The sequence below is a fragment of the Musca autumnalis genome, unplaced genomic scaffold (genome assembly GCF_047663935.1).
Source record: "Musca autumnalis isolate F117 unplaced genomic scaffold, ASM4766393v1 scaffold_5, whole genome shotgun sequence".
NCBI lineage: Eukaryota > Metazoa > Arthropoda > Insecta > Diptera > Muscidae > Musca > Musca autumnalis.
In genome coordinates, this window is record NW_027412088.1 from 5,259,339 (window position 1) to 5,272,855 (window position 13,517).

General features: G+C 35.0%; 1 protein-coding gene across 12 annotated transcripts in view; it reads left to right on the forward strand.

Moving 5' to 3' along the window:
* Positions 1–3,541: 3,541 nt before the first annotated feature.
* Positions 3,542–13,517, forward strand: part of Rcd6 (Reduction in Cnn dots 6) — a 39,347-nt gene continuing 29,371 nt past the window's right edge. The window contains exons 1-2 of one of the 12 annotated variants that reach the window (XM_073957160.1): positions 3,542–3,733; positions 3,832–3,953. The gene's annotated coding sequence lies outside the window, so the exon portion shown is untranslated. Of the gene's footprint in view, positions 3,786–3,831; positions 3,954–4,232; positions 4,356–13,517 lie in introns of all 12 variants that reach the window. The other 11 variants (XM_073957161.1, XM_073957168.1, XM_073957159.1 and 8 more) reach the window with 11 other exon arrangements.

Sequence of the window (13,517 nt, forward strand, 5' to 3'; positions counted from 1 at the left end):
AAAGACCTTCTCCCCGAAAATGTGAATAACTGACAAAAAATTTTACAGAAATCGGCCTAGCCGTTCTCATTTTATGAATTACTATACATTTTTTACACCATTTTTATATATATAGATAGAAGATAAAAACACTCATATTTTAATGAAAAATAGTAAAAAAACTCAAAAGTTAAACTTTGACCTTGAAAGCTGATTTTGTTATCTGTCAAAAAGATTTATGAAAATATCTTTTTTTGTGTTAATTCCTAATCCACATTTTTGTCGGCAAATTCAAATGTTGAAAAGGGCCACAAAATTCTGAAGACGCTAAATACATTCTATCTGTCCGTACATGAAAGTTTCAATTCACATAGGCTGAGGGTATACCTCTGTCGGCAAAGCCGACTGACACTTTTCATTTGTTTTAAGTTTTTTTTTATAGTTCAAATTGTGTTCTATGTTAGATCGCTTTGGATATAACTTCTAGTAAGTTCAAAGGCTCTCAAGGTAGTTATTCAAACAGATATTTGTTTTTATCAACTCAATGGGGGAAAGTAGGGATAGGTAAGTCGACTTTCGATTAATCGATAAGTCGACTTTTTGCAATTAAAAGTCTAAAAATCGTGGTCGAGTTTTGGCTGGAGGGAAAATCGCATCATCGATTATCTTGTAATCGATTTTCGAGTTTGCCCATTCATTGCTGACTTGGCGGTTTTACATTTTCAAAAGAAAACTCGAAAATCGACGAATAATCGTTTTTCTGCGGTCATAAAAAATTGGAAAGTCGAGTTTTATGACAAGTAATATAATCGCCAGACCGAAAAATCGCATTTTTAGTTTTAGACCAAAATCGAAAAGTCGAAAACCCGATTATTGCTCTCCATTACCTATCCCTAGGGGAGAGCTGCTCCCCTTAATTTCATCCCACATAAAATCCCATAAAATAATTTTTTAAAGGCACCTGTAGGCCTATTCTGTAATATTTATCGATTCGAAAGTTGTTAAAGTTTCGTTTGTTATTATAACAACTACAAAACAAACAAATGAAATTGTTGTAAAATAAAACAATGAGTGAAGTTGTTAAAAAGTTAGTGAATAGGTAGTGGTATTCTGTAACTCATTTTTCGAGTTACCGACAAAAATCGGTAAGATTAAAAATCTTTTAATTTCGGTAATTAACGATTTTTTTGCAAACTTAACAACCAAAGTAAAGTTGTCGTTAACTCCTAACCATTGCAACAGTGTTGTCAACTTTTATTGATAATTTTCATTCATATTTTTGCGTTTTAACTTTACCGATATTTGTCGGTAAATCAAAAAATGAGTTACAGAATTTCATTGCTGATATCATATCTCCACATTAACTCGGAAGTTTAAAAATTAATATAGACTATGTTACTTTCAGAAAATCTTGTAATATACCCTGAAAACGTCAGGAAAATCTATTAAGCGTTTATTAGTTATTATTGTAGAGATATAGATATATTCCCACAAACATCTCAGAAGAGACAGGGGTAACATCTTTCGTATCAATGAGTGCACACCAATTCATACTAACTCAATGATATGGGATCTACCTTTTATCGCCAAGTCTAAAGAGCGTGTCTTATGCTTGGTTTACATTTACGAAATCCACTCGATTTCAACTGTCAAATCCATAGGTTAAACGTCAAATGAAATCCAGATGAGATTTCATTTGACGTTTGAGCTATGGAATTGACTGTTGAAATCGAGTGGATTTCGTAAATGTAAACTTAGCATTAAGCCACTACTAGAGAGTTTTACGAGACTGAAATTCTTCGATAATATCGCCAAAATGTACGCTGAGGGGTATTTTTGACACCGTTGAAAATGTGGTGTTGTCTGGCCTTAGAACAGTGTTGCCGAATTTGACGATTTATCGTCATTTTGATGTTTTTTTGGGCAAAAATTGAAAAATGACGATTTGACGATTTTATGTACCAAATGGACGATTTTTAACGTAAGCCAAAATTGCATGACATGAAAGACGACAACTATATTTTGACCAACATTTCACGAAAGACTTAAAGGAATACAATGTTGCAAACTCGATTTTATGAACTTTTTGAATGTTTTATAGCACACATATCTAGAATACAGGTATTTTCATGGTTTTTGCCACACCCTCGAATTATATCAGCTGAAAATTGTCGTTTAGGGTTGTTATTGGGTGAAAACCTTTCTTGAATTTTTTTCGAGATAAAAATAGGAATTATTTCTATCTCGTTGTGAAAAAATGTAGTCCAGCTTTCTTAACTTCCTAATAATTCACTTTTTAAACGGTTCTTGAGTTCTTTCTGACTGCCCAACAACCAAAATGTACGTGTAGCGACAAACATGGACGGCAACGCTGTCAAGCAAACGATACTTGAGCTAAGCTCGATAACCATAGGAAAACTATATATTTTATGTTGACAGTCTCATTCAACAAACTATCGGCGAAAACATCGCATTAAACGGTAACCAACCCTAGTTTTGGGACATGTTGACGATTTTTGACGATTTTCCAAATTTTGTTGACGATTTTCGATCAAAAACTGTCGGCAATGCTCCCTGAGAATCGAGATCGGTGTATAAAGCTAGTGTGCCAACCATTGAACTACGTAGGGTCAGCAATATATGCAATATGACTACGGATTTTGCCAAAATATCAGCATGAAAGTCGGAATCACATACCAGCTAATAAGACTCTAACTAACAGACTGCAAATTATGCAGTTTCCTTTCCCAATTTTTCGCAATTTTATAAAAGATAAAATATGGTAGAATATGGAGTTTTGTAGAATTAATACCTGACGATAAAACATAAGCAAAAATATATGTCTATTAAACACGCAAATAAACTTCATGTTCCGCCATTAACGTTTCAAGCAACTAAATGTAATGAAACATCAGTACGACTATTTTAAACTTTTTTTCCACGCGTAATTTGTATTTCGTCAACGGTGTGGCGCCAAACAAACTCTTTTTACATAGATCTAATAACAATAAAAAGGGAGGTCTACAAGCTTAAAACCCCCACACAAAATAAAACTTTTCTCAAATAAAGTGGAAAGAATTCTTCATCTACAAATTAATAAGTTCAAGTTCGCCATAACGTTAGTATGCTTCTGATTTATACAATATTCATTTGCAGATAACAAACAGTTACCATCAATCTCTGAAATACTTCTCGATTAAATGATAAATTTAAGAGAAAGTTCTTTAAAACGGCCAAAGTTTATCATCGCATAACGAAATTCCAATAAAAATAATAATGACCAAGTTTTAACAACCGTTACAGAAAAAAAAACTACAATAAAAATTGAATTATGTATTTAAATTTAAACAAACAAAATGAATAGACGACGACCAGAGGATAAGTTCAAATGAGAGATTTGAAATATCGAAGAAAAATCATAAGAAATCTTGGAGAAACAAAGCTTTTCTTTTGTTTAGCTTGAGAGAAAGAGAGTGGGTAATGAAGAGAGCTTTTCAAAACTCGTCTCTCAACAATGTTCAGCCAACACTTTGTCCAGCTACCTAGCTGGCAAGCATATGACTTAGTTGCTTAGAAAACAGCGGTGAGTGTCGTTCAACTTCAGTTTGATAAACGGCTGTGCGCGTTCGTGTCTTAAGTCTTTTGTTTTCACTCCAAGACGCATTTCATTGTTTTTTTACGATTCGTTTCGTTTGATTTGAGTGTGTTGTTGCGGTTTCAGTGTTATTTTTTCGTTAACATATCAAAAGTCAAAGTGCGTATAATCTTGTTGGAAAAAAGGAAAAACAAATAAACAAAATCAAATAGTGAGAAAAAACCATAATATTTTACACCACTACCCATCAACACTAGCTCCTCATCATCAGCCAACCAGGGCCAGACGTCTACAAATCATCATCATGTCATTACATTGCCTAGCCAGCTCTAACTGCTAACTGAAAATGCTTACAATTAAATGTACATTCAACTAATAGGTATGCCGCTACTATTGCTACCATTTTGTACATGTGATGGACGAAGGTGGTGTTGTTGTGGTCTCAGAAAGCAAACTAAATAAAAAAACAGAATTCATGTTAATCTGCATAAAAAATTTCAATGTGTTCAAAATCAAAGGTTCACACTTCGTATGTGACTGACGACTGGCGGGCAATAGTGAAATATAGAAAATTTTATAAACAAAACCAAATCGAGCAAAAAATACAAAACAATTGAAATTGAAATTAAATTTCGCTTTTTATTGAAACCCGTTACAGATAATCATCATTCAGTGAACTTGCCGTGTGCGGCGACCAGCAAACGAAAGTAGTTTGCCATTGTAACCGAGTAGCAGAGCTAAACAAAAACATAAAGTTATAACAAAAACAATTAACCCACTGGTAAATGCCTGCAATAACCGAAACTTGTTCTATGCAATTATAAAAAAAAGAGTAGCAATATTAAATGGGAGGTCTGCAGAAAAATTTACAGTCAGTGTGTCAAGCGTCATTGCCTGGAGTCTTAGCTCACAGCTTAATCTTCTTCTTTTCACAAACAAAAAATAAAAATTCCAAACAATTTGGTGCCTTTTTTGGAAGCTAGATTGAAGCTGGTGTTGTGAGAAAATAACAACAACTAGTTTGAGAAAAAAAATCCAAGTTATCTTTGTTTGAAATCATCACCAAATTTCATTTTTGTTTTTGTTGTTGTCGAGAAGAACAACAATTTGATTTTATTGCTGTGAATTCTTTGGTGGATATTTCCTAGATTTAGAGCTCTAGCATGACGTTGTTCGCTGGCTGAGTTTAGCTTTTTGTTGCTGATCGCTTTGATGACTAAAACCTAAGGTATTTCATTGTGGCATTTTATGTGAGCTGTTGGTATTGTTTTGCAGTCGTTGCCGTTGTTAATACTTTGCAAAATGTGCCACCCCAACCACCGCTGTAATAACTCTTTACATGAGAAATGCGTCATTTTTTGTTTAAAGGCTTGGCAAGCGGTTGGATCGCTTATCCAATTGGAACTCTTCCTGATAATAAGTAGCATGCAATGGCTGGATTTAAAGTCGAAACAACAAAACAAGTGAAAGGCAGGCAATAGTGTTGTTAAACCTAAACCTCTTTTTTCGAAATCCAATTTGCATTACAAACCAAAACCAACAACCATCTTCGTGAATAAATCTTCTTCTCTGCGGAGTTAAAAATAAAACACAACAAAACAGAAACACCATATCAAAACTATTATAAGGTTTGTTGATTTTTCGTCACAATCTGCTTTGTCTGTTGTCTGTTTTGAAAAGAGGTTGCATGTCGTCTTTGTTGGCCTTAAACCCGAAATTAATAACACACCCATCTTCAACACCTTGGCTGGTTTACAAAAAAATACAATACACAGTGGTGCAATAAGCCAAACAAATACCTCTGAGATGTTATTATGGAAATTGTGGACATTCCCTTCGAATGCATTTAAAGATGAGTGACAAATAAAACAAAACAAACCCCACCCTTGGAGGATTTATTTTGTTGTCTTTTCTTGACTACTTTGCTCTACATTAAGTAACTGGACCAGATAATCAAATCAAACAAAAATACAAATAGTTTTTGTTCCCATAATAGAAAACCATTGCCCAATTAAAACAAAAAGATCCCTCACTTTTTGTTTGTTGGTATGTATTTTAAATAATTGGGTGTAAATTGTGTAAGCGTATAACACAAGTGTTAATTTGTATACCACTATCCGACATTTAATAGCAGCATTACTGCTGCTCAAGGTCCAACATCTTTTATGATAATAATTTATGTATGTATATCAAATTATGCAGGAAGCATCATAAATCAGGGTGTTTAACTTTCGACTTGCTTGCCATGCCTTTTCTGGTTTATATATGTGGAGGTTTGTGATCAGTAAGTAGCCCATTTGTTAAAAGTGATGGTGCAGAATATACATATGTACATATATTGAAATATTTCTAATAATAGTTCAAAATATTACTATCTAGTACTATCCCCTACTCCGAAAAGTAACAAAACTCCCACTTCTCTTTAAACAAAATGACGATAAATGGCACTTTCTTCCACTATTTTAAGCCTGATATGCGTGTGTATGTGTACTCAAAAACTTATAAAATTTTTAAAATCTTTAAAGGAAACAATATCAAAGAAAAATCGAAAATAGTAAATTCTTATAGGTTTTAGAACAGTAGAAACTAGTAGTAGATATGCCGGCATCCGATTGGCTGATATGTTGAATTTGAAATTTTTTTCAGATTACTAATTTTATATGTTTTTTCCCATCCCAATTGACAGTTCGCTCTTTTGCTATTTTTACTACTAAAATAGTATTGGAACAAAGCAAATGTTTGCACTCTAAATTACATTCATACATATGTTCCCACAACATCCCCGAAGGGACAAGGGGAACTTCTTTCATGTCAATGAGTGCACGCCGATTCATTTTGGATCAATGATATGGGACCATCGGTGTCCAAAATAAATGAGAGAAAATTGATGGGAGAGTAATGTACCTTTGTTAAACAATGGCTTACATGCTCTCATTTGAATTCGTTATTCTCTGTTGTTACGACAACGTGCAGGCGTGGATATCCCCATATGGGACCTACTTTTTATCGCCGAGTCCGAACGGCGTGTCTTACGACACCACTTGTAGGGAAGTTTTTTAATGGCTGAAGTACTCAGGAAATGTCGCCTACATTAAACTGGGGGATTTGGGGGATTGAACAGCATACCTTCTGAGTGCAAGGCGGACGTGCTTACCACTGCACCACAGTGGAATCAAAATTATGCACAACTATTTTTCAGTTATAGATAGATAACGATTTTGTGTACACTACTATTTCAGCACTTCGTATCTTTAATGCATGTTGTTGTTGTGGTAGCAGCATACGATATGTTTGTACGATCCTGTACCGCATGTTGTGCAGATTTTTTGCACGGAGTCAACAATTCTTGCCTTTTAGACAGCAACCCGAACGTAGTTGAACTAAAACTACTCTGGTTTGTCGTGACAGCTGATGTTTAGTCCGGTCAAAATAGACATTGAAATAGCAAAAATTCCCACAAAGCTGAATTTTGGTGGTGAGCTATGGTTTGCCATTAGAAGCAACGTCCTAAAAGGTTTTCGGATTTATTTTTTGAAAACGGTTGATCTAATCAAAAAGTGACTAGAGTAAATATTGTAGACAGACAAATTATCTACAAGCTTGACCCTTAAAATTTTTTTCTTAGAAGGAACCATTCTTGAGATATAGCTGTTCTAAAAAACATGATTTTTATGCACTTATAAGGGAAATATGCACATATTCAGACGAACCGGCTAAAATAAGCGAAGTAATCGGGTCTGTCCCCCAAAAAATATATATTTTCTTGAAGAGTGAAATTATAGTGTGTGTGTGAAGTGTGTTTAGTAGAGTTTTTCAATATTATAGTCATTTTATGCAAAAATAGCCCATTTAACACACATGTATAATCGAAAGCCCAACGGGAACGACCCCAACGAAAACTCTCCGATTTTTTTCAAGTTTTGTCCAAAGGTAGGGTTTGTTGCGCCGATTACGGAAATGTATAATTTTCCAAGGTTGCGGATCCGGTTCGCCGGTTATTAGACCCGAAAGGCCAAATTTAAAAACCGGGTTAGACCCGGTTCTACTGAACCGATTACTGCAAAGTGGATATCGTTTGAAAGCTTACGGAAGTATCTAACACATAGTGTCGTTACTTTAACCGGTTCGCCTTATAATGTACTTACGCGGCTAATTTTTTATTTGACCTTTAGATCGAGATATCTCGAAAATGGTAAGTCTTTTTTAAGAATCACAAAGACCAATCTTATAGACAATTATTGAATCTACAACTTTTACTTTAGCGGGCTTTTGCTAAGTATTACCGTTTTTGAGAAAAATTAAAAAAACTGAATAATGCCTCCAAAAATGACCTTTGACCCCGAATAACGTGTTTTGCACACATGGGACCGATGGGGACTTTTAGGACGTTGCTTCTAATGGCCAACCCTAGCTCTCCACCAAAATTCAGCTTTGTGAGAATTTTTGCTATTTCCCCCTTATACGCATGTCTATTTTGACCGGACTAGTTCTTCAGCTGCGATAGATTAGGCATGTACTCCGACGACCGCATTCACACGATGGTTGTTTATGGCACCTGCAACGGCATTTGTGTCAATTCTATTGAAACCTGCCACGGTCCTCTTGAACCAACTTTAAATGGAAGGAGCTTAAGCCTGGGAAGTTTTCCTAAATGTTCATAGATGAGAAAAATCAAAAATCGCCGGAGGGCTTTTTAAATAAATCGCGATCAATGTTCATATTTTTAGGGTTTTTTTTAGGTTTTCACGATTTTGCTTGGAAACCGCAAGTCCTATCGAAATGGGGCTAAAGAAAATGTTGTAGAAATGTTGTGAAAATTCTCTAGAGGATTGATCGTTATGAATTGTTCATAGGTTTTACCATTTTTGAGTATAGAAGGTTTTCACGATTAACTTAAAAACCGCTAGTCTTATCGAAATGGGATTAGAGAAAATCTTATAGCTGTGAAAATTCTCTACAAGATTTGCTTTCGTCAATTTTCCTAGGTTGTACCATTCTTGGCATACATACATAAGTTTAAGTTGGGAAATTGCTGTAATGACATTGTTTTATAAGGAGACGATACAGTCAGTGAATTGCCTCAATTTGAATTTCTATATCTCAAAAATTGTAAAACCCACGAAAATATCATAAAGATCAATCTTGTAGAGAATTTTCACAGCTTCAATATTTTCTCCAATCCCATTTCGATACGACTTACGGTTTCCAAGCAAAATCGTGAAAACCTAAAAATGTGACCTGAACTTCCATATCTCAAAAATGGTAAAACCTATGAACAAATCATAACGGTCAATCCTCTAGAGAATTTTCACAGCTACAACATTTTCTTTAGCCCTATTTCGTTAGGACTTTGATCTCGATTTGTTTAAAAAGCGCTCCGGCGATTTTTTTCTTATCTATGAACATTGTAGTTTCAGAATCCGCAAAAACTTCCCAGGTGTAAGCTCCTTTCATTTAAAGTTGGTTCAAGAGCACCGTGCTGCTTGACGGGCTTCCTTATATCGGGGGTTCTCTCTTAGAAATCTGTCTAGATCACCATATAGTGATTGCTCGGCAACGCCGAAGCAATGTCTTTGTGTTGCCGTACTAGAAGAATCTTCGTCTCCTCAATGCAGATAATCCACTGATGACATGAGGGGATGCCTCCTCATTTTTTTTTTTTTTTTGCAGTTCTCAGGACCGTTTTGGTTTTTTTTTATTTTTTTTTTATTGCTTTGCACTTACTTTCGAGCACCACTCTGGCGTGGCATAGCTTGCCGAAAAAGAACGACTCATCGCGTTTCAACAAGGTTTGTTTAGCTGCACCCTAGGGACTTGTGACCTTGTTCCTACAACTCAACTTGTCACAGATAGCTGCTGCAAGCGCGAACGATGTGAGTACACTGTCGAATGTGACCCCTAGAATCTTGAAGTAGTTAGTGGTCGGAATTCTGTTACCATCGACCATGACATTCAGCTCAGTGCACTTCTCAATGCACTATCTGCAGTCAGCTGTGAACAGAGAGGCTGTAGATTTATGGGGGGGGGGGGGGTATATTTGCATATTCCTGGCTAGGAAAATGTAATTAGATCGATTATGTATAAGTTCAGCCTTTCTCAAATGACATTCGGAAGAAGGTATCCGAAGCCAAAATCAAGCAATCATCCACAGATATCACCCCACATTGGGGTTATTCTCTACGAAAATTCCCCGTGCATTTTCTCACTTTCTCCCTTAAGTTGAAAGGCAAAAGGACAAAACTCATGGGGAATTTTCTTTCAGAATAACCCCCTCTACGTTTCGACTTATTGGGGGTTATTCTGAACGAAAATTCCCCGTTAGTTTTGTTATTCAGCTGTTTTAACTTAAATAGAATGTGAGAAAACTCACGGGGAATTTAAGTTCAGAATAACCCCTATTATTTCTGAATTCCATGTACGACTGACGTTTACACATATAATTGAATATTTAACATTTCAAATTTGATTGGAGGACAATCTGTTCGATGACCTCAAACAACATGGAGTACTTGACAGTATCAAAGGCTTTTGAGCCTCACCAATACTGTACTGTCATCGTATAGCTTATTCTGGTTAAGCTAATATGTTTGGATATGGCCTGTTGGGTTGTTGTTTACGGAATCCTTGCTAATGATCGGCTACCTATTGCCGACGCTGGGGAAGAGTAAAGCCTGAAGAGTTCTTGTTAAGGATGACAAAATCGAAATCGGTTTGTACGATTCACTTTTGCTGGCATCTTTGTCTGGCTCCAAAAGCGGACCCATCCTGTCCACCATCCAGACTTGGGGCACGATGTGGGTGGCTAGCGACAGGTTGAGATCTTTAGTAAGATGCCCAACTCTTCACAAGTTATTCGGAATTATTTCAGAAAGATTGGATGTACGTCATCTCTATACGCGGCACTTGCAAGGTATCTATAAACGATATTTTTTCTCTCTAATCGGGAAGTCATATGTCTAATCGATATATACTTTTTTGAAGCGATATGTAAGGAATTCTCAATCTTATTTTAGAGGACAATTAGTTTCAATCGTGTAAATCCATATCTATAATGGAGATATACACATGAAAACTAAGTTGTAAATTGTCCTTGCAGGTCTGGAATATACTATGCTTACAGCACTGATATAGCTTGGGGTGGCGCAGAAGCCCCCAACTGGTATCTTTTAACTTTTTTGCATATTTTATTTGAGAAAGTTAACATTTTAGAGTGCCTGAAATGGTGTCGAGATGCAATTTCTGGCTACGTGCCTGGCTTACAGCAAGGACCCTTGGAGTATACAATTCAAAGGTTTATTTTATATAGATTATAAATGATTTCGAAGAAAACCACATAATAAAAAAGGAATAAAAACATAAATTATATTCAAGAAAATCCCCAAACATTTATGCTCGATTGTTGTAATGAAAAACAATATTATGTTTTTACAACAAACAACTTTAAAACGTGTATATCAAACACGAAAAAGAGTTCGACATACAACTTGTCAATAATTGCCTAATGAAGTCCAATGTTGGGCATTCGCTGAACTTGAAAAATCATTAACAGCAGCAGATGATACAACAGTTTGAAAAAAACTGTTGTGTCATTATTTATCAATACTAAGGCCAACATTTGTTTACTCATAATTTTTGAATACAAAATTCAATGCAAAAATTTAAAGTTAGCCGAGTTTTACAAAATTTTAAATTAATTATTTGACCTAATAAATTGAATTAAATTACAAGCAAATTTATATAGCATTTTGCCAGACGTTTCTAACATATCAAAATGTTGATAACAGAATTATATTATTTTGTTGTATCAAATATACATATATTACATAAACAGAATATATAATCGTAATGGCTAAACTCCTCTTATAAAAAATTAAATGTTTTTAATAGTTCCAAAATTTATGTGTTTCGTACTTGAAAATCCGTTTACAGTAGCTGTTTTTTTTTAATTTTTTTCATAAGGAGACCAAAAGACTTATTCCATGCCACCAATAGTAACAAAGAACCGAATTCATAAAGAAACGTCATGCGTATAGCAATTTTCGTGTAAGGAACATTTACATATGTATGCATATTCTCTGAAACATTGTTGTTTTTATATTCCTTTTCGTAAATTGTTTTAATTTCTGAAATCCCGTTATCCCCTTTAGATTTACTTTCCAATTGTTTATAATTAAAATTTCAAATTGTTTATATCAAACCACTGTACTGCCACACCGCGCCAAAACACACTCATCCTACACCAAATAATTCATATTTTCAATTTCATTTTCAATTCAAATGTGTGTGTGTCTTGTCATAATTAACGTAACAATTATTCACAACAAAACAAACAATGTTCGCTGAAGAGTTTATTGGCTTTTCATGGTCTATGGTTTGTTTACAAGGAGGGACTGCTGTTCTTGTTGTTGTTGTTAATAAGCCTTTACAAGTACCAACAACGACAAAAAAATATAATTGTATAAATTATTTTAATTCATATTTCTTTGCCGTTTTATTATACAAAATTAAATCATCTTTTCAAAGGTGAGATGTCTTCTTCTTTGTCAATGCTAGAGCTAAACACTCCTTCCTGTATGTCGGCAATTACCGCCCACGTGAGTGGTTGTGGCACACCAAAATAAACACACCAATTCCAAATCATCTTCCCACAAATAAATCATCATCTAGAAATGGTTTAAACTTAGCAATGCAATCTTTGTTTCTGCCAAATGTTTCTATTCGCATCAGCTTTTGCATCCACTGTCGCTCTAATCATCGCTTGATTAGACAGGTTAAACAAACTTTGTACAAATAAGGCCAATGTTCAAAATGGGAGTGCTTCAAAAGAAGATTGTCGCCTGTCATAGCTTTTCGATTCGCTGCACATGAATGTAGGTGAATTTTTATGAATTTTATGAACATAAATATGCATGTACGAGCGTGTTAGTATATTGACACATAAAGTATTTATTTGGATGGAACCGATGAAGAGTGGAGTAACAACATTTTAATTAATATAAATATTGTTACGAATGTAACTGATAGGTTTAAGTTAATTTAGTTTAATTTCCGTTAATTTAAAAATTTGAATTGTAACGTAACGTTTTATTACGCAGTTATTTTATTTAAGCAACAACAACTACCATGTAGAACTCTCTTCATCATTCTAGTCGTTACATTACCTTTTGTTAATGTTCTTTTGTTTGTTTTGCCAAAATCATGTAATTATCGTTTAGTTTGTTACTTCTTTTCTTGCATTTATTTGTTGTTGTAATTACGTCATTGATCATCCCCCATGTATGTGAGTCTGGTTGTTCGCTTAGTGCGAATGTGCGTCTGTGTGTTCGTTGTACATATTCGAGGAGTTGCCAGACATTTTCTAGAGGACTCTCGAACAGGGAGACTTTGGGATATAAATACAGGGGAACTGGCAATGACGAGTTGAGTTGTGTTTTAAGCGTTGAACTGAACAGATCGGTTAAAGAATAGCTGCGTGCTAACTAGAGACTTGCTGTGTGCTTAGTAATTAAAGTAGGTTCTGAATAATAAAGTAAATAAAGCATTGTAGAAACGTAATCTAAAACGAACCCTGTTTTATTTGGTACAAATCGTACTGGGGAATAAAACAACGTCTACACGGAGATTAGTTAAATCTAATTCCGTAATCATTACATATTGAATGAGAGGAATGATGACTTCGCTCAAGGACGCATAATTACAGGTAAAATTGCTTAGTACTAGGCTCACTTTAGCAGATTCTTTATCGACTTTGCTACTTAACGAGGTCGATATGCTATTTTTACAGCCTCAGCCTTTGGGCTAATGAGGGTATACACCCTTTGGTAGGATGAAAATGTGCTTCATCGAATTAATGGTTTTAGACCCCAAGTATGTTTGGGCGAAATCCATTTCTGAGAATTGAAGTCGATTAAGTCATGCTCGTTTGTCTGACTGGCTGGAGTAC